General features: G+C 49.6%; 1 long non-coding RNA gene across 1 annotated transcript; it reads right to left on the bottom strand.

Moving 5' to 3' along the window:
* Positions 1-3622: 3622 nt before the first annotated feature.
* Positions 3623-7025, bottom strand: LOC142929822 (uncharacterized). The gene is made up of 2 exons (XR_012945969.1): positions 6488-7025; positions 3623-4884 (listed from the first exon to the last, which is right to left on the bottom strand). It is a non-coding gene; the product is annotated as an uncharacterized LOC142929822 (long non-coding RNA).
* Positions 7026-18627: the final 11602 nt, after the last annotated feature.

Genomic DNA, 18627 nt, shown 5'->3' with positions numbered 1-18627 from the left:
GAGGTGGCTGAAGCATGTCTCCTTTCCCGGGGGGGGGGAGGTCGGGGGAGGGGGGGAGGCGCGGTCTGTGGACAGGGAGGTGCCTGCTACGGCAGCGAGGAGAGAGCGGTGGCTCAGTGGTGAGCGCACTGCGCTACGAATCCGGAGATTTCCACCCCCCTCCTCCTCCCTCCGCCCAGTGTCGATTCTCACCCACGGCCAACATCAGTGGTGAGTAGCTATGTCAGTGGCGATTATCTGAAGACATCTGTGTGTGTGTGTGTGTCGTGCTGGACCTCCCTTAGGTCGACTCTGCCTTAAACGAGTACCTGGTGCGGTGTGTGAACATAAGAATTGAGGCGACAAAGGCGACCCAGAGTAGTGCTCGCCACCCACCCCCTCGTGTGCCGTTCCGGCCTTCATAGGTGCTCGCTAATAGCACTTTCCCCCCAAAGTCTTAAGGCCACACGGGGGATCTTTGTCTTTGTCTTGCAGTGGCGCAGTGGTTAGCACATCGTGCCACGTTCCCGGTGAGCTGCGTTTGATTTGCGGCAAACGTCTGAAAATCAGTGGCGAAATTGTGTGCATTCGTGTTGAGGACTCCACGTAGGTCGACTCGGCCTCGGACGAGCACCCGCTGCGCCGATGGGTAAAACACCACGGCGGCAATTGTTTGCCCTTGTCGCGTGCTTTGGACGCAAACTCTCGAGCGCCCCGAGTGGAGGGAGAACACGGGGGTCTGTGCCGCCCTCTGGCGAGTGACGCGGTGCAATGCAGAGTTCTGGAGACCCCGTCAACCTCGACGTTCCAGGTGAGAGCTCATTGGAATCGGAATATAGGCGAAGGCCCAACGAGGAATGGCTAGACGACATGAGCGATCGGTGCCAGAAAGATGTGGCACTCATTCGAGCGTATTGGCAGCATCGCAGTGGACACCAACGGGTTATCTACCGTGAACTTGAACTCACTCAACCATCTCACTCATTCATTTACATACTCGCCCACCGTCGCACCCACCCACGCCTTCGCCCACTCGATCGCGCGCGCACCCACTCACTCATTCATCATCTCACTCATTCATTTACACACTCGCCCACCATCTCACTCATCCACGTGTTCACCCGCTCACCATCTCGCTCATGTATTTACCCACTCGCCCACCTTCTCACCCACCCACGCGTTCGCTCATTCAATCACCCTCTCAATCACCTCTCGGTCACGTTCCATTCCTTGATGTTTATTGGCTGTGTTACGGGATGGTATTGGTGAGGCCATGCTGTTTAAGCTTTCCATGTAGGAGACCGATCATGTACACGCACAGCCCGTTTTGTAAATCCACTGCTGGATGGGAGCCCTCCGCGAGCCTTGCTGGGCCGTGGTTGGATATTTCACCATTTTTTCACCACGCTGGTCATTGCCAATTCGTGAAGCTGGTGCAGAACAGTCGATGTTTGCTGCACTGCCCTCTACTGCCCACTACACCACACGGCGCATTGTTGGGTAAACGGACGACGTGGTACGCCATTAGCCCGACGTGTACTGTGACGTGTCCTGTCACGTGATTGCGTGGGTGTAGTGACGAGCGATGGTGCAGCGGTGAGCGCGCCCGCGCTACGAACCCGGGTTCGATTCCCGCTCACGGCCAACGCCAGTGACGGTTATCTGAACCGGTCATGGGCCTCCCCTAGGTCGACTCAGCCTCGAATGAGTACCTGGCGCGGCGTGTAAACATCGCCACTCGGGAGACAAAGGCGGCCGGGCGTGGTGCTGGCTACCGCACCGCCCTCGTGTGCCGTGCCGGCCTTCGTAGGTGCTCGCTTAACAGAATTTTCCCCAAAGGTTTGTTAAGGGTGTATGGGGGAAGGTATATTTGTCTTTGTGTGTGTCGATCATTAATTGGTCTACCCGGCACACGACCTCGAGTCGTCTTGCGGAGCTGTCCGTGATGTCGCTGAAAGTTGCCTTCCAAGTTGCCAACTCTTGAGAGAAACGATAACATTTTGTCCAGATTCGGGGGAATTTGTAAAATTGTTGTTAACTTAAATCGTGGATTTTCACAGTCAATACAACTGAACGGTGGTTCGTTTTTTGGCTTCTGCCCACCAAGTTTTATTGTTTTCCCATGCCAACGTTATTGACATTTAAATCAAAATAAATTAGGAACCTGAAACTACACGGGGCCAAAGAAAAACATTGAATGATGAAACGTTGTTGGTGTCTCTCCCACCTAAACAAAAAAGCGTGTTCATAGCGGTGGTCGAGGAGAGGGCTGTGGGGGTAAATATAGGTGATAGGCTGGCCGCCAGCTTGCTGGCGGGGGAGATGTCATTTAAACTCGTCCAAAGCCGTGTTACATTTATTGTATTAGATTTTTAAAAGATTTGAAACCAGCTGAAAGCAAAAACGTCATCGTATGGTTGGTGTTAAATTCATCCAAAAGATGCGTGCCTAGGCCGTCAGCGAAGAAGGGAGCTTTATCGCTCTTAATTTGATCAAGCCATTGGCCATGTATGAATAATATGTTTGTACTTTAAACGCGACAAATATTTCATCAGCTGGTGGAGGACTAACCCCATTGTGAAATCAAGAGACCACGTTGCACTCGTTTGCAAAGAGGGGCATGGGTAACCAAAATGATAAAGGCCAAAAAATTAATCAAATCTTTAGCAGATTGAAACAATAATGGACACGTGACTGTGTGTCTCATAAGCACAGTAGTTGGAGGCGGAGCGAGATTATAATAACTACTATAATCACCCAAGAATGTCCTTAACGCTCGTGACGTCACTCAACATCGACCAGCCCCCCTCATTAATATTCATGAGCAGATGACGTCCTCCAAATGGACACCCCCCACCCCTCCTCATGAATAATCATGAGCAGGTGACGTCACTCCACATCGACAGCCCCCCTCATTAATAATCAGGAACATGTTACGTCATCCACATGGACCTCCCCCCCTCATTAATAATAATGAGCAGGTGACGTCACTCTACATGGGGGGCCGAGGCGCCTCCTCCCCCCTCCTCGGCGTCAACTTACAACCCCCACTACAAAGGCAGAACCCTCACGTCACGCGATCTCCGTAACGCTGTTGAGACATAGAAGTAAAAAGGACGTCGTGATGAACAAGGGATTATAACCTTAAAATGAAATAGGTCTGTGTCACCGCGCCCTTACAAACTGCACACGCATTGATGCAATAAATATCACGTCGCGGTCTGCTTTTCGCTTGCAAGTTTCAGATTTACTGCAATACACCCGTCCTTGGACGGGCAAAAGGCTCGTGATGACATAAAGAGATAGACGAGAGCCGGCTGGGGTTATTTTGCAAATCTGAATTTGATGCTGCAAAGCGAGTTACTCATAGCAACGTGGCCAAAGGAGAAGGCTTGTTATCGGAGTACACTTGCCCACCGTGACATGCGGTTCGGAAGCACGGACAATTCACGAAGAGTGCGCAAGTAAAACTACAAAGTGCTCAAAGAAGAATCGAGAGACGCATGCAAGGACTTAGCTTGGAGGGACAGAAAGTGGTGGAACACGTGGGTGTGATATCCTACGGGGTGCAAACGAAGGCATGAATCTAACTTTTGGGATGGGTAAGTGGGCTTGGGCAGGACACGACACCAAGAAGGGAAAATCAGACTCAGAATATTTATTTATACTGGAGGTATCCGATGAGCTATATAAACAAAAACGCGTTTTCTATCGGGGCAGATAAGGACGTTACAACAACAAACAATACAAAAAAAAACACGTTAGGAGTGCAAAGTACAGGAAACTAATTGCCCAAAAACATACAAATAAAACTGAACCATCCCCATCCTACGAAGCAAAGCCCACTGAGGTATTAACTTGTTTGGTTTAGAAACGACCTGGCCACAAATGATAGCGCAATAAAGTGGCTCATCACTTGGAAATTTAGAGCAGCAAAAATCATCTACATTTAAATGCATTTTTCGAATGTGGAGGAAAAAGCCGGTGGACGCTGATAAAAAAAAATCCACGCATTCACGGCGAAAACATGCAAACTCAATATACAGGCAGCAAATAAAATAAATTACATCGCACGATCGCAAGATTATAGTGGCGGCTTGGGTGGGGGGTGAGCACGAGCAATAGCGCCTTCATCCAGCAGTGGATTGACCACGGCTGCCTCTGCTGCTGCGGCGGGGGCTGATGATGATGATGATTTGGGTACTGCAGCAGCTGCCCACTGCAAACCTCCCTCGGTTGTCGCTCGCGGGGGAAGCGAGATTTTGAATCGGCCAAAGAGCTGCAAGAGGACACCGCACACGGGCACACGTCAAATGGGACAGCAGTGCTCAGCAGCAATTACGGCAGTGGCCGTGGCTCGGGTTACCCCACTGGAAGTAGAAGCCATTCAACACCGTCCACTGCCCTTGATTTATATCGAATGCCTTCCCCCCCCCCCCATAATAACTCTAATGGGTTTGGGTTTGTTTGTTGTCCGCCGAGGTTACGTGGCCATGCGTTGTAGACACGAGACTCGCCAGTCTCCGCTCCTATCTCCGATTGGTCCGTGGTGCAGTGTTTTAGTCTCACTCTCTCTCTCCCTTCAACCCTGAGCTGTCACGTAAGTACGCACAGTCCGTTGCCAATCCACTGCTGGATGAGGGAAGGCCTCCAACCACGCTAGTTGTGGGTTGTTTAGTTTTTTTGTACCGTACTTGTGCAGCGCGCTCATTCGTGCGGGTTGTTGGAGGCGCGGGGAGGGGCTCTGTGGGTATCGCTTTGACCATCGACGTTCGCCGTCGTTGAGAGATCCAACTTGGGTTCGGTTCATTTTCGTTTTTTCGCGCAGCGCGCTAACCGCTGCGCCACCGCTCCGCCCAGCTTGTCACGTGCGGGTGATGTTCGAGTTGAAGATTGCCGTCGAATCTACGGATTGAAAAATCATTTACGAACCGATTTTTTTGCGTGTTTAGTTTTGTCGTTGGCTACGCACGGTGCGGCGAAAGATATGCAACATCATACAGTACAATTGATTTAATGCGTCTAATTATTTATACTTACAGTATGTGACTTACAAACGAATTGCAAATAAACTAATCACGCGTTCTGTCGGGTAACCAGAAACTGATGGAGTTGTTGTTGTTGTGTGTGTGTGGAGGGGGAGGAGTGTAAAGGCCGTAGAGCAAGCAGCACATGGCCCAGAATATTCCATTCCGTCCGGTCGTTTGTGTAACCCGACCGCGTCTAATCCGACGACCGCGAGATACACACACAGGGTGATCCACTTGTAGCTACCCCGCTGACACAATAAAAGAGAGTAATTATATAATTAAAGGGGTGAAGGACATTTTATTTCAAAGCTTCCACCGCGTCTACCGCAACCTACCTCAATACTGCAACCACTTATTGTTGTTGTTGGCATTATTGGCGTCGTTACATATTCCAACGCTCTCCCTCTGTAACGTTGCAAGAGATATGGAGGCGCCGCTGTTAACTAAATGTATTCAGTCACCGGTTGAACATATATTCAGGGAGAGATGAGGAGGGGGGGGGGAGATAGTGGTGTATCTGTAAATGGATCACCGTGGAAAGGCGGTCCACTTGCAGGGGTTTTCCGATAGTTCGGAACGAGGAGGGATGATGGTGGTGGTGGTTCGGTTGTGGTGCAAGATTTAAAATGGACTAGCCCATCATCTCTCCAAATAGTTTTCAACGGTTGTACCGTGTTTGTTGTTGTTCGGCACTTTGTCCGACGTTTCGTTCCACGTGCCGGGACATTGTTTAGACACCGATTTATTTTCTCTCTCTCTTTCGGTTACGTAATTTTAGTTTACTTTAAGGAAGCTCTGAGGCACGTGAAGTGAAACGTCGTGGCACACCGTTACAACACCCAAAACAAACGAACGAAACCACGAAAACGCATCGGCTAAGGGTGTACTGCACGTTCGCGAAAACTTACGGCGTAGCGATCGATGCAATAATATAGCCCCCCCTCCCCCACCTCTCCCTCTCTCTCCACGTGGAACCATCATCATCATCATCGTGATCCGCAGACCAGAATGCTGCTTACGACGTTGTGGTGAGTTGGTCTGATGTCTCGAGAACGCGTGTTTCTGCGGCGTTAATGAACGCCAACCGATGTAACGCGCTCTCACTTTACAAAAAAAAAACACGTGTTCCTCCGCAAATTAAGAGTAACGCGTTGGCTATTCTCTTGTTGCTCGTGTGTGTGTGTATATATCATGTGTATATATATATCGTGTGTGTGTGTGTGTATATATATCTAAAAAGAGTCGCTAACGAGTGGTGCCTTCTCTCGCGCGCGCGCGGATTGGCTCTCTGCGGCCACTCCGTCCCGTCAGCGAAAATAAACAGGAGGGTTTCAGCAGTGACTCAGCGATACTTCAAAGGGTAACACATTGGCTATGTAATAACAATGAACATAAAATATATATATATTGTTTCGTAAGCTAACTTGGAGTCAGAGATCGTTTTTTTTTTTTTTTTAAACAACATTCGATGAACTCACCGATGCGACTTCGGGGTTGTGCCGCGCGTTGTGTCGGCACGGTGTCCGACGTTTCGCTGCTGCGCGCTGGGAGATTCTTCGGGAACGGATTCGAGAGCCTCGCGTTCTCTCCGGTTTATACAGCGGAGCTTCTGCCGCTGCACGCCTCCCTTGCCGTGCATGCCCCAGCCGAGCGTGCAGGGTGCACGTGCCGCTCTGATGAACGTACCGAAGGGCGCATTGCATTCACAGCGTTAATCGATCGGTCCGTCGCTGGAGCCAAAGCCCTTGTGATAATAACCTCGCTCGTCGATGCAAGTAACGCGGTGAACTCGCGCCTGTTTATCTCGTCGATCGTGCTGTTTGTTGCTGGTCGCTGGACGTGTTGGATATCACGAGGCCGAGTGCTCAGCAAGTCTGTGTGGAAATAAATAAAGTAAACACGAGCTTAATAAATCCGAAACTGAAAAATGTAATAATTTATTATGTACAATGCTATGTTTACACTTAATGGTAATTTGACAAAATCACGGCTGCACAGTTATCGCCGACTCGCTGACCATCACCATTCTGCAGAGGGGGCGGGGCGGGGGACGAGGGGGGGGCGAGGGGGGGGGCGAGGGGAGGGGCGAGGGGAGGGGCGAGCGGGGGTTCAATGGATGTGGTTGCCGGAGAGATTCTCCGTTTGGCTTGCTCACTGTTGCAGAACATATTTTGTTAATTTGTAAAATATTTTTTTTCTCCAAAAATTTAATTAGTAAGAGAAACCTCGAGCAAAACACAGAGCACTGGGCATCTGTGAAATGTAGTTTTGTAGCTTATCGGATTCCCCTTCTATAATTATTCTGATTCCGATCCTGTCCATGCTCACGGATTCGCCCGATTCCACACAGCAGTCACGCAATGAGCGTGAGAAAGCAAGTGTCATCTTTGAGTGACCACCTTCACTGCGTAAATAAATACATGATATATCGGTCATGCCGCTGCGTTGGCAGTGGTGCACATACGACTACAATCACAGATCTCTCTACCATCTCTAGCCTCTCTACGCACCCTGAGGAAGGGTCGTTGCCCGAAACGTCACCGATTACACACTTTTAACTTTTTGGGGCTGTTTTTCAACGAATGTCTCGAGATTAATTTTGTAATCATCATCGCGTTATTAGTCTCGCGTTCCACCTATAGATGTCACGGGTACCCCCTAATAGATGTCACGGGTACCCCCCTAATAGATGTCACGGGTACCCCCTAATAGATGTCACGGGTACCCCCCTAATAGATGTCACGGGTACCCCCCTAATAGATGTCACGGGTACCCCCTAATAGATGTCACGGGTACCCCCCTAATAGATGTCACGGGTACCCCCCTAATAGATGTCACGGGTACCCCCCTAATAGATGTCACGGGTACCCCCTGTAGATGTCACGGGTGCCCCCCTAATAGATGTCACGGGTACCCCCCTAATAGATGTCACGGGTACCCCCTGTAGATGTCACGGGTACCCCCCTAATAGATGTCACGGGTACCCCCCTAATAGATGTCACGGGTACCCCCCTAATAGATGTCACGGGTACCCCCCTAATAGATGTCACGGGTACCCCCTGTAGATGTCACGGGTACCCCCCTAATAGGTGTCACGGGTACCCCCTGTAGATGTCACGGGTACCCCCCTAATAGATGTCACGGGTACCCCCCTAATAGATGTCACGGGTACCCCCCTAATAGATGTCACGGGTACCCCCCTAATAGATGTCACGGGTACCCCCCTAATAGATGTCACGGGTACCCCCCTAATAGATGTCACGGGTACCCCCTAATAGATGTCACGGATACCCCCCTAATAGATGTCACGGGTACCCCCCTAATAGATGTCACGGGTACCCCCCTAATAGATGTCACGGGTACCCCCTGTAGATGTCACGGGTACCCCCCTAATAGATGTCACGGGTACCCCCCTAATAAATGTCACGGGTACCCCCCTAATAGATGTCACGGGTACCCCCCTAATAAATGTCACGGGTACCCCCCTAATAAATGTCACGGGTACCCCCCTAATAGATGTCACGGGTACCCCCCTAATAAATGTCACGGGTACCCCCCTAATAGATGTCACGGGTACCCCCTGTAGATGTCACGGGTACCCCCCTAATAGATGTCACGGGTACCCCCTAATAGATGTCACGGGTACCCCCCTAATAGATGTCACGGGTACCCCCTGTAGATGTCACGGGTACCCCCCTAATAGATGTCACGGGTACCCCCCTAATAGATGTCACGGGTACCCCCCTAATAGATGTCACGGGTACCCCCTAATAGATGTCACGGATACCCCCCTAATAGATGTCACGGGTACCCCCCTAATAGATGTCACGGGTACCCCCTGTAGATGTCACGGGTACCCCCCTAATAGATGTCACGGGTACCCCCCTAATAGATGTCACGGGTACCCCCTAATAGATGTCACGGATACCCCCCTAATAGATGTCACGGGTACCCCCCTAATAGATGTCACGGGTACCCCCCTAATAGATGTCACGGGTACCCCCCTAATAGATGTCACGGGTACCCCCCTAATAGATGTCACGGGTACCCCCCTAATAGATGTCACGGGTACCCCCCTAATAGATGTCACGGGTACCCCCCTAATAGATGTCACGGGTACCCCCTAATAGATGTCACGGATACCCCCCTAATAGATGTCACGGGTACCCCCCTAATAGATGTCACGGGTACCCCCCTAATAGATGTCACGGGTACCCCCTGTAGATGTCACGGGTACCCCCCTAATAGATGTCACGGGTACCCCCCTAATAAATGTCACGGGTACCCCCCTAATAGATGTCACGGGTACCCCCCTAATAAATGTCACGGGTACCCCCCTAATAAATGTCACGGGTACCCCCCTAATAGATGTCACGGGTACCCCCCTAATAAATGTCACGGGTACCCCCCTAATAGATGTCACGGGTACCCCCTGTAGATGTCACGGGTACCCCCCTAATAGATGTCACGGGTACCCCCTAATAGATGTCACGGGTACCCCCCTAATAGATGTCACGGGTACCCCCTGTAGATGTCACGGGTACCCCCCTAATAGATGTCACGGGTACCCCCCTAATAGATGTCACGGGTACCCCCCTAATAGATGTCACGGGTACCCCCTAATAGATGTCACGGATACCCCCCTAATAGATGTCACGGGTACCCCCCTAATAGATGTCACGGGTACCCCCTGTAGATGTCACGGGTACCCCCCTAATAGATGTCACGGGTACCCCCCTAATAGATGTCACGGGTACCCCCTAATAGATGTCACGGATACCCCCCTAATAGATGTCACGGGTACCCCCCTAATAGATGTCACGGGTACCCCCTGTAGATGTCACGGGTACCCCCTAATAGATGTCACGGGTGCCCCCCCCAGGCGTACGCGGAGGAACACAGGTTCTCGACCGCCACTCGAGCTCCTGTTACGTCGTCGTAATGGCTACACCAGGTCACCCCGCCCCCCACCGATCTCTCGAGCCAGAGTTGAACTGTGGAGAAAGGAGCCGTGCGCGTTTTGCTCGCTGCAATAAGCGCGACGTGGGCGCTAAAGTTTGCGCGTGTGGAATTTCAGAGAGGGACTGGTAATTCCGGATTTGTATTTATACACAGCCCGACATTATTCAATACTGCATTGTCAACTTTTTTTTTTTTACCAGGGAGGTGTATATACCCACCCCCTCTATGCATGCTTTACATGAACCTGATTGTGTCTCCCATGCAGCTACTTTTTACAATGCCACTCACTCTCCTGCTGTGGTTTATGCACGTGACCTAAATGGAGTTCTTGGGGGCAAGTCAAGGGTTTACGGCGGGTAAATCATCACCATCATCATCATCTACCATTCACTGTAATCCCCGCCGAGAGTATTTTATTTGTAGCCTTCTGTAGTTGCGTTCAAGAAAATATGAATCGGACGTTTAAGGTCCATTTTGGAGCATCTTTTATTCCGGATTTTGGGATCAATTACATTACGTAAATAACATAAACCTGTTTTGGTGCTGATGAAGTTGACGCCACATAGCTTTATATTGTGACACCACCTTTGGCATTCAAAGAAAGGAATTGACGTAATTCGAGTGACGACATTTCATACGGCGTTATATTTTCGAATCAATCCGAATCTATTTTTTTGGATCATCCGAAAAGTCTTATCGAGGCCCGACATTCGGATAGATATAAAATAATATGGGAATACATCACTCATCGCGAATATTAGTGGTTATCATCATCATCCATCATAGCTAGCCATGGTCAACCCACTGTTGGACGAAGGCCTTCCCAAGCCGTTGCCATCTTCCACGATCCTGCGATATTAATGATCGACCGACCGCCTACACAACGCCTCCATCTCCCCGCTGAACGCCCTTTGGGACGCCTTCCGTTTATTGGCTGCCAATCCGTTACTATTCTTGACCACCGACCATGGCCATTCCTTATAGCGGCTTGCACTCACCATGCCCACACTTATGAACAGTTTAATTCATGCAATTAACAGTCACGTGGTCAACAATCTGCGCTCCTCTGTATCTCGCTGTAATGACAAGCGTGCATCTCTCCGTGCTTCTTTGCAGATTTTGTTCAGTTTCTTGTTGTTGTTGTTGACGAACGACCGTGTTCTTTAACCAAATGTCAGTTTTTTATTTTTTAGCAACACCGACAAACACAGAGCGAAGGTTGCAAACACCTTTATTGTGTACTCTCCGTCTGCTACAGAAGCGACGAGTTAACACTAACGAGCGTCGATCTAAATTCCAGCCATTTAACTGAACTACTTGTTTATTTGTGTATTGTACAAGCAACAGGCAGGACGCGTTCGTGTGTGTGCGTGTGCGCGCTTACGTGGGATATTTACACCGTGGGAATCATTTGCATTCACTTTTCATTTCGATTTGATTCGTCCCACGCCCCTCCACTCCCCCCCCCCTCCTCCCCTAACCCCGCCACCCCTTCCCAACTCGTGGTTAGGAAATGAGTAAATCCGTGAAATAGTTGACGCAACAGATATTTTAACATCAACAACTAAAAAAAGGTACATTAATGACTCGGAACATACACAACGCGGCAATGTCATTGTTGATTTGAAGCTTTCGTAACCGCAGGAATCCATACTCTTTGGTTCTTTCGGTAAAGTCATCACGTAGGTAGAAAAATTAAACAAAACAAAAAAATATATCACGATGTTTCCATCGCAACACAAGCGGTCGTCCTGGATCATTATTATTATTATGATTAGGACGACCGCTTGTGTTGCGATCGAAACGTCGTGATATATATTTCTTATTTTATTTTTCTACCTACGTGACTTTACCGAAAGTCACCACGTAGAAGGGAAACAATAAAATAATAAAAAATATATAAAACAATACGATTCTCACGACGTTTCGACTGCAACACAAGCAATCGAAACGCACCCGCTGATGTGTTCACACCCGATGATGATTGCTTGTGTTGCAGTCGAAACGTCGTGAGAATTTTAATGTTTTATACTTTTATTATTGTATTGTTTCCCTTCTACGTGACTTTACCGAAAGAACCAAGAATAGTAATGCCATTGTTTATTGTGCGTCGCTGTCGCCAGCGTTTGTTCCGTCTGCGGGAGCGCTGCTTGCATCTCCCGTGCGAAGCAACACGCGAGAATCGACGTCTTTTGCTTGGGTTCGATCGCGCAAATATGAACGTGTCGTTAAACCCCGCCGCCACCCGACACGCAGCCAATTAGCAAGGTTTGTCGCGTGACCAAAACACGGCGATTCGTTACTGGCACAGCACGGCGGTGCGTTGGGGAGTAAACCCACGCGCGTTTACAATTTGAGAACGACATTTCGCCAGTCAGTTGAGAGCGAAACAGGAGGAGGATTTTCTCCACAATTCTGACTGTCACCTGATGATGCTGGTTGTAATGGCTGGCGAAACGTCGTACTCGAATTGTAAATGTTGTGGGTTTACGCTCCAACACACCGGTGTTGCTGTACTTGTTACGAATTGGCCACGTTTTCGTTCACGCGACAAACTGATTCATTGGCTGTGTCGGTGGTGAAGGGTTTAACGACACATTTATATATTTACGCGATCTAAACCAAACACCTCTTATTTATAATATTGGTCGCGACAGCCTACGTGTTAAACAACACACGATAAAAACGACATGTCCAACCATCCCAATGTAGCAGGACCCTCTTGAAAATGTCTTGAGACTCAATGAAGCTTTCCCGAAAAACGAATTACGTTATTATATTTAAAATACAGCATTGGCGGATTCAACCGGATTAAATTAAGCATTTTTCCCCGGGGTATTTTAAAGCAAAAGTCGGGGGTGCGTCTTATAATCCGGTATGCATATTCTTGTACAGGGAAATTGGCGTTTTAGGTCCATACGGCATACAGCCGTTTCAATACGTGCACATTTAAAAAAATGTGTTTCTTCCTTGTGATGGGACTTTGTAGGATGAACTTTGAGATTTATAAGGGCACGGGGTGACCAATAAGGTCTGAATTGGTCTGTAATAAGGTAGGGCACTGATAAGGGGATGACAGGTATGGCTCTATTGACAGCGGAGACAAGTTTGGGGTTCGTCTTATTTTCCGGAGCATTTGATAACCGTGAGAATATGGTACCCCAATGAGTTGTAACGATTATTCCCGCTGGAAAATACCATTAATTGTCACGATTCCATTATGGGTAAGCGATTCATTTAAACAAAAAAAATATTTTTCAACGTTGGGGTAAATGTAGCGGCCTCTAGTGCCTGCCGGGGGTTCTCGCGTGAATCAATTAAAGACAAACTATGCAAAGAGTGGGGAGAAAACAAAACAACCGTTGGTCTTTTACGAACGCAATTCGATGCAGGCATCGCCGACGGGAATCCAATGTTAATGCACGGTTTCCCAAGCTCCTTCGCCAAATTGACTCCCCATTCAGATACAAAAAAAGCAATGAACTGCTGTCACGCTGCACGCACCCGATGATTGTTAAACACGTTATACGTCACGCGCCGAGCAATTCACGCTGTGCGCGTCGAGTTGAAAACAAACGCACGCGGATCAGGAGCACGTGCGCACACACACAACGATCGATATTCATCTGAATCGGCTAGAAGAACGCGGACAGCGCTTCGTTGCTTCGCGCGTCGCGTGGGGCATTGTTTAACAATCATCGGGCGCGTGCAGCGTGGAACGCGTTAATTTGTACTTGGATGGGGAGGAGTCGATTGGTAAATACGGGAAAGACGGGAGCGTGGTGGTGGTCGGCTGCGAGAGGTGGAGTTTGGGAAACGCTGCGGAGTTAATAGTGTTGTTGTAGGAGTTAATAGCGTTGTTGTAGGAGTTAATACTGTTGTAGGAGTTAATAGTGTTGTTGTAGGAGTTAATTGTTGCGTCGTAGGAGTGAATAGTGTCATAGGAGTTAATAGTGTTGTTGTAGGAGTTAATAGTAGTGTCGTAGGAATGAATAGTAGTGTCGTAGGAATGAATAGTAGTGTCGTTGGAATGAATAGTGTTGTCGTAGGCGTGAATAGTTGTGTCGTAGGCGTGAATAGTTGTGTCGTAGGAGTTAATAGTGTTGTCGTAGGAGTGAATAGTTGTGTTGTAGGAGTTAATAGTGTTGTTGTAATCGATGCTTCTCGTCCCATCGCTGCAGTGGTTCTCAAAACTTGTTTTGGCTCGCAGACCGTTCAGCCGATGCGAACATTCCCGCTCACCCCACAGACCCTGCATCCTAACCCCTGGTGGCAAAACCAATTCACGTATCACTCTAAACATGCCGGCAATACGAAATGATTCATATTACCGAAACATAAAAACAAAATTCCGCAGTTGTAAGGATTTCAAGGGGGACATTTAGATCTTAGGGTTAGTAGGGTAATGTTTTCAGGGTAATTTACCTAAGTTCATTTTTTAAATGAAATCTCATGAGTAAAATATAAACTCGCGTCCTAAACAATAGGTATAAACGTTGTAATTGTTTGCGGATCAACCTACCGGACATCTGCGACCTATTGGAAATCTGTGAAAAAGAGCTTCATAGCTCATCGGATTCCTCCAGTGTAAAATAAATATTCCGTTCCTGTTTCTGAAACTGCATTTGAATCACAGCCACCCCCCCCCCCCCCCCCCCGCGGAGCACATGGGAGAGCATCCTAGACCAGCGGCGGAGTGGAGACCACACTTTGGTCCCCCGGATCATCACTTTGAGAACTACGGAAACTCTCGACATCAGTGGCTATCAAAAGTGGTGGTCCACTGGAACAAAAGTGATGGTCCAATGGACCCTATTGGCTCTCAATAGCAAAACAACAAATTTATAATGCTAAAAAAACCATAGGTTTGATGAAACAAATTAAGTTGTACTTACGAGCCCGTGCTTGATTTGTGTTTTCGATTATTTACCTTCTAAAAAAAAAATCTGGCCATGTCTCGCGCACCCCCCCCCCCCCCCAGAAAGGGCATCTCGCAACCCCCAGGGGATGCGCGCACCCCCAGGTTAAGAACCACAGGTCTAGAGTGACCGCAAGTTGCGGTCCGTGTGGCGAACATGAGCTCGGGCAGCAGGGGGCACGCGAGCCGAACGGACCTCGCAGAATGTCGCTCGTCAGATTAAAAAAAAACGACAACCAACACGGCCGTCAAAGCCGCTGCGTGGCCGGCCAGATACGAGAGAGAGAGAGAAAAACAATCAGAAATGTCACGTGTGAATGCTGAACTTCTTTCGCACCGTACGTAGCCAACCGCCTTTTGAAATGTAATGGGCGACGTTTTGGGCAACAGCCCTTCAATAGCAACATAAATGATGAAGGACCATTGTCCGCAACGTCGTCAATCAAATAACAATCCGGCCTTAAAGAAAACAAAAACACATGCTGTACAGTATACTATGGGTTGGGGAAATTCGCCTCGGATCTCCGCCTCGCGGTCTCTCTCGCCGCGCACTCGGGAGCAATTTCCACGTTCTCACGAAGCGCAGAACAACAACTTCGCGGGCATGGGGCTTGCCCTCTGATAAAGCCTTTCCGTAGGAGGGGAAGCTTGGGACGGATGTAACCCCAACGAACGCAAATAAAACAACAAATTGATACACACAGCAGAAGGGGCAGTATTCACCAACAAAAACAATACACGAGGACGCGCGCGACCCAAGCGAGCAACGAGAAGCCGTAATAATTGTTTAAACACGTTTCCTTTCTTTATATATATAAATATATTAAACACGTCTGTGAGTGTGTCTGTGTGTGGCCTTCATAGGTGCTACTCGTTAATAGCACGTGCCCCCCCCCCCTTCCCCAGCAGTCTGTTAAGGCTATACGGGGGATCTTTGTCTTTGTTGTGTGTGGTGCTGGGCATCCCCTAGCTCGACTCAGCCTCAAACGAGTAAAGTACTCGGTGTTGTGGTGTGTGAAACATCAGAGCTTCGGAGAAAAAGGTCGGCCGAGCGTGGTGTGGCCAGCGCCCTCGTGTGCCATGCCGGCCTCAATAGGTGGAGCTCACTGACACAACACTTGGCCCCCCAACAACAGCTTGAGGCTACACGGGGAGGGGGTCTTTGTCTTTGTTTAACTCAGGTACGGGAGTCTCACCTCTCAACTCTAGCCAGGTTTATAGTCTGGGACTCAAAGTACCAGGTGTCTGAAAAAGATGAATAGGTTTTACCCTTTCCGGCAATAAAACAGGTGTTAAGATTCATAATAAAGGTTTTTTTTGGGTTAGATCGCGTTATTTATAAATGTGTCGTAACCCTCCACCACCCGAGAAGCCGTGTCGGGTGGTGGAGGGTTACGACACATTTATAAATAACGCGATCTAACCCAAAAAAAACCCTTTATTATGAATAATATTGGTCGCGAAAGTCTACGTGTTAAACTGAGGTGTTAAGATGTTCAAACACCAAATACGTACGTAACTTTGGAAGACAATCAAGTCTGCAGTAGCCACCGAGAGACGAGGCCATTAAGGAAGGCACTCTCTGGTGCAGGCCAATCCGTTTCAAAGGCGATGCGTCCATCATCAGAGCGTGTTTGTTTTGCGTGACCACCATGAGAGCGTGTGGTTGATGCAGACTTGATTGGTCGCAAAACAAAAGTATCTATTTGGCGTATGAACATCTTGACAGCGACGAGCGGCGAACGTGCTACCCCTCGAACGTGACGAGCACTACCGCGCCCCCCTCCCCCCCAGAACCCCCCCCCCCCCCAAGTACCTCTCGCCTCGGAACGTGTCACTTTGCTGGAAACTTCTGGTCCTAGTGATGCCACTGGCGACCCGAGTTCGATTCCCGCTCACGGCCAACACCCAGTAACGATTATCTGAACCGGTGCTGGGACTCCCCTAGGTCGACTCAGCCTCAAATGAGTACCTGGTGTGATTTGTGATGATCACCACTAGGGAGACAAAGGCGGCCGGGCGTGGTATTGGCCACCCACTCTCTCGTGTGCCGTGCCGGCCTTCATAGGTGCTCGCTAACAGCACTTGCCCCAACAGTCTGTTAAGGCTACACGGGGGATATTTGTCTTTGCCTATTTGTGTGTCTGTGAAGGCTATACGGGGACCTTTGGCTTGTGTGGTGGGGAGCGCTGGCGCAGCGGTTAGCACACTGCCCTCACTGCCAACGTCAGTGATGGATATCTGAATCGGTGCGGTGTAAAATAAAAACATCGCCACTGGGGATACAAAGGCGGTCGGGCGTTATGCGAGCCAACCACCCCCTCGCGTGCCTTGCCGGTCTTCACAGGTGCTCGCTGACAGCACTTTCCCCAAACAGACTGTTAAGGCTACACGGGGTATCTTTGTCTTTAATGGTGATTCAGACGCCCGCCAACTGTTGTGTGTCAAAACACGGAGTCGGGAGGGTTAACAAAGCAGTGGTCGCGAATTTTTTAGGGCTCCTGGCGAATGGAGGGGAATCGGATAATAACGGCGTTTAAACCACGCGTGGTGTTGTGCCGTTGTTGAACGACGTCGGCTGCAATTGACACCCCGAAGAAGCCTCCTCGTTCCCACTGGCCGAGTGCGGTAACGCACTCCACGTGGCCGCGTTGTGCTTTGAGGGTCACGTGAGGCTCCCGTCACTTGTGACGCCATCCGTCATGGTCGTTTGTGGTCTATAACGTCTCACGGGTTCGCGTCGTGATCGTTGTCATCATCGTCGACATGATCGTCATCATCGTCGTCGTCATCATATTGTAGAGCGGAATTAAGTATCATCATCATCATCATCGTAATTTTCATATCACAATTTACCGTCATACTACCATCATCATCATGATCATTATCCAACCCACCTCACTGTGAACTTAATCGTTTCACGTTCTATTTACAATCGTTAATGAGCCATTTTCCGTCTCACCGAGTCAGTCTCTGTGTGTGTGCGTCCCACACTTCGTGACTTCTGGCAGTTTTGTGAATCAGTTTCCTCTCAACGCAGCCCGTGCGAAGTAACAACTCCGTCCGGTGCCTTGAGCCAACCAGAGTGACCCTGTCCATTCCATCTGTCAGGCGCGCAGCAATCGCTGCCCGCAGTCGAGCGAGTGTCCAGAATCAAAAACAAACCCCCCTCTTGCTCGTTCACCCTTTCGCAGCGCAGTACGTAAAGCGACATTTGTGTTGAACAGGACACGAATGCCGTTACTTACGGAGATTATTTTTTTTTCGTCCTTGTCGACGGCTACGATTCACGCATGCGCATTGCCGTTGGTCTACGGATGGGACCGTTCCGCCATGCACCGGAGCAATGTCCAATTTCCACCACTCGCCCACGACACTTCCAGCGAAGATGAGCGTCACCCCCCCCCCCCCCCCGTACCTCCCCAAATGTCGCCTCGGCTTAATTCCTCTCGCAGACCAACTCCCGTGTTGCTGGTTGACTGCAGGAGGAAGTGGCACACGTGGCTCGCGGTTAGCCACGGCTCATTGCGAGATGTATGCTTCGATGTGGCATGCCGGGTGTGGACAGAGGCTGCTGGAATCGCGCCCCCCTCGTTCATCCGCGCATGGGGGGGGGGGGGGGAAGGGCAGCGGGGAGAGATCGCCGCTCCGACTATTTAACTGGTGGCCGACGCGGAGGAGAGGTCGTCGCTTCTCGGGCGCCCCCACCACCCACACCTCCTCGTCGTCAGCAACCGC

This window comes from Petromyzon marinus, chromosome 35, assembly GCF_048934315.1.
Source record: "Petromyzon marinus isolate PM22_M1 ecotype Great Lakes invasive population chromosome 35, UKy_Petmar_22M1.pri1.0, whole genome shotgun sequence".
Lineage (NCBI taxonomy): Eukaryota > Metazoa > Chordata > Hyperoartia > Petromyzontiformes > Petromyzontidae > Petromyzon > Petromyzon marinus.
Note: the sequence above shows the minus strand (reverse complement) of the source record. Positions and strands in the feature narration are given on the sequence as shown.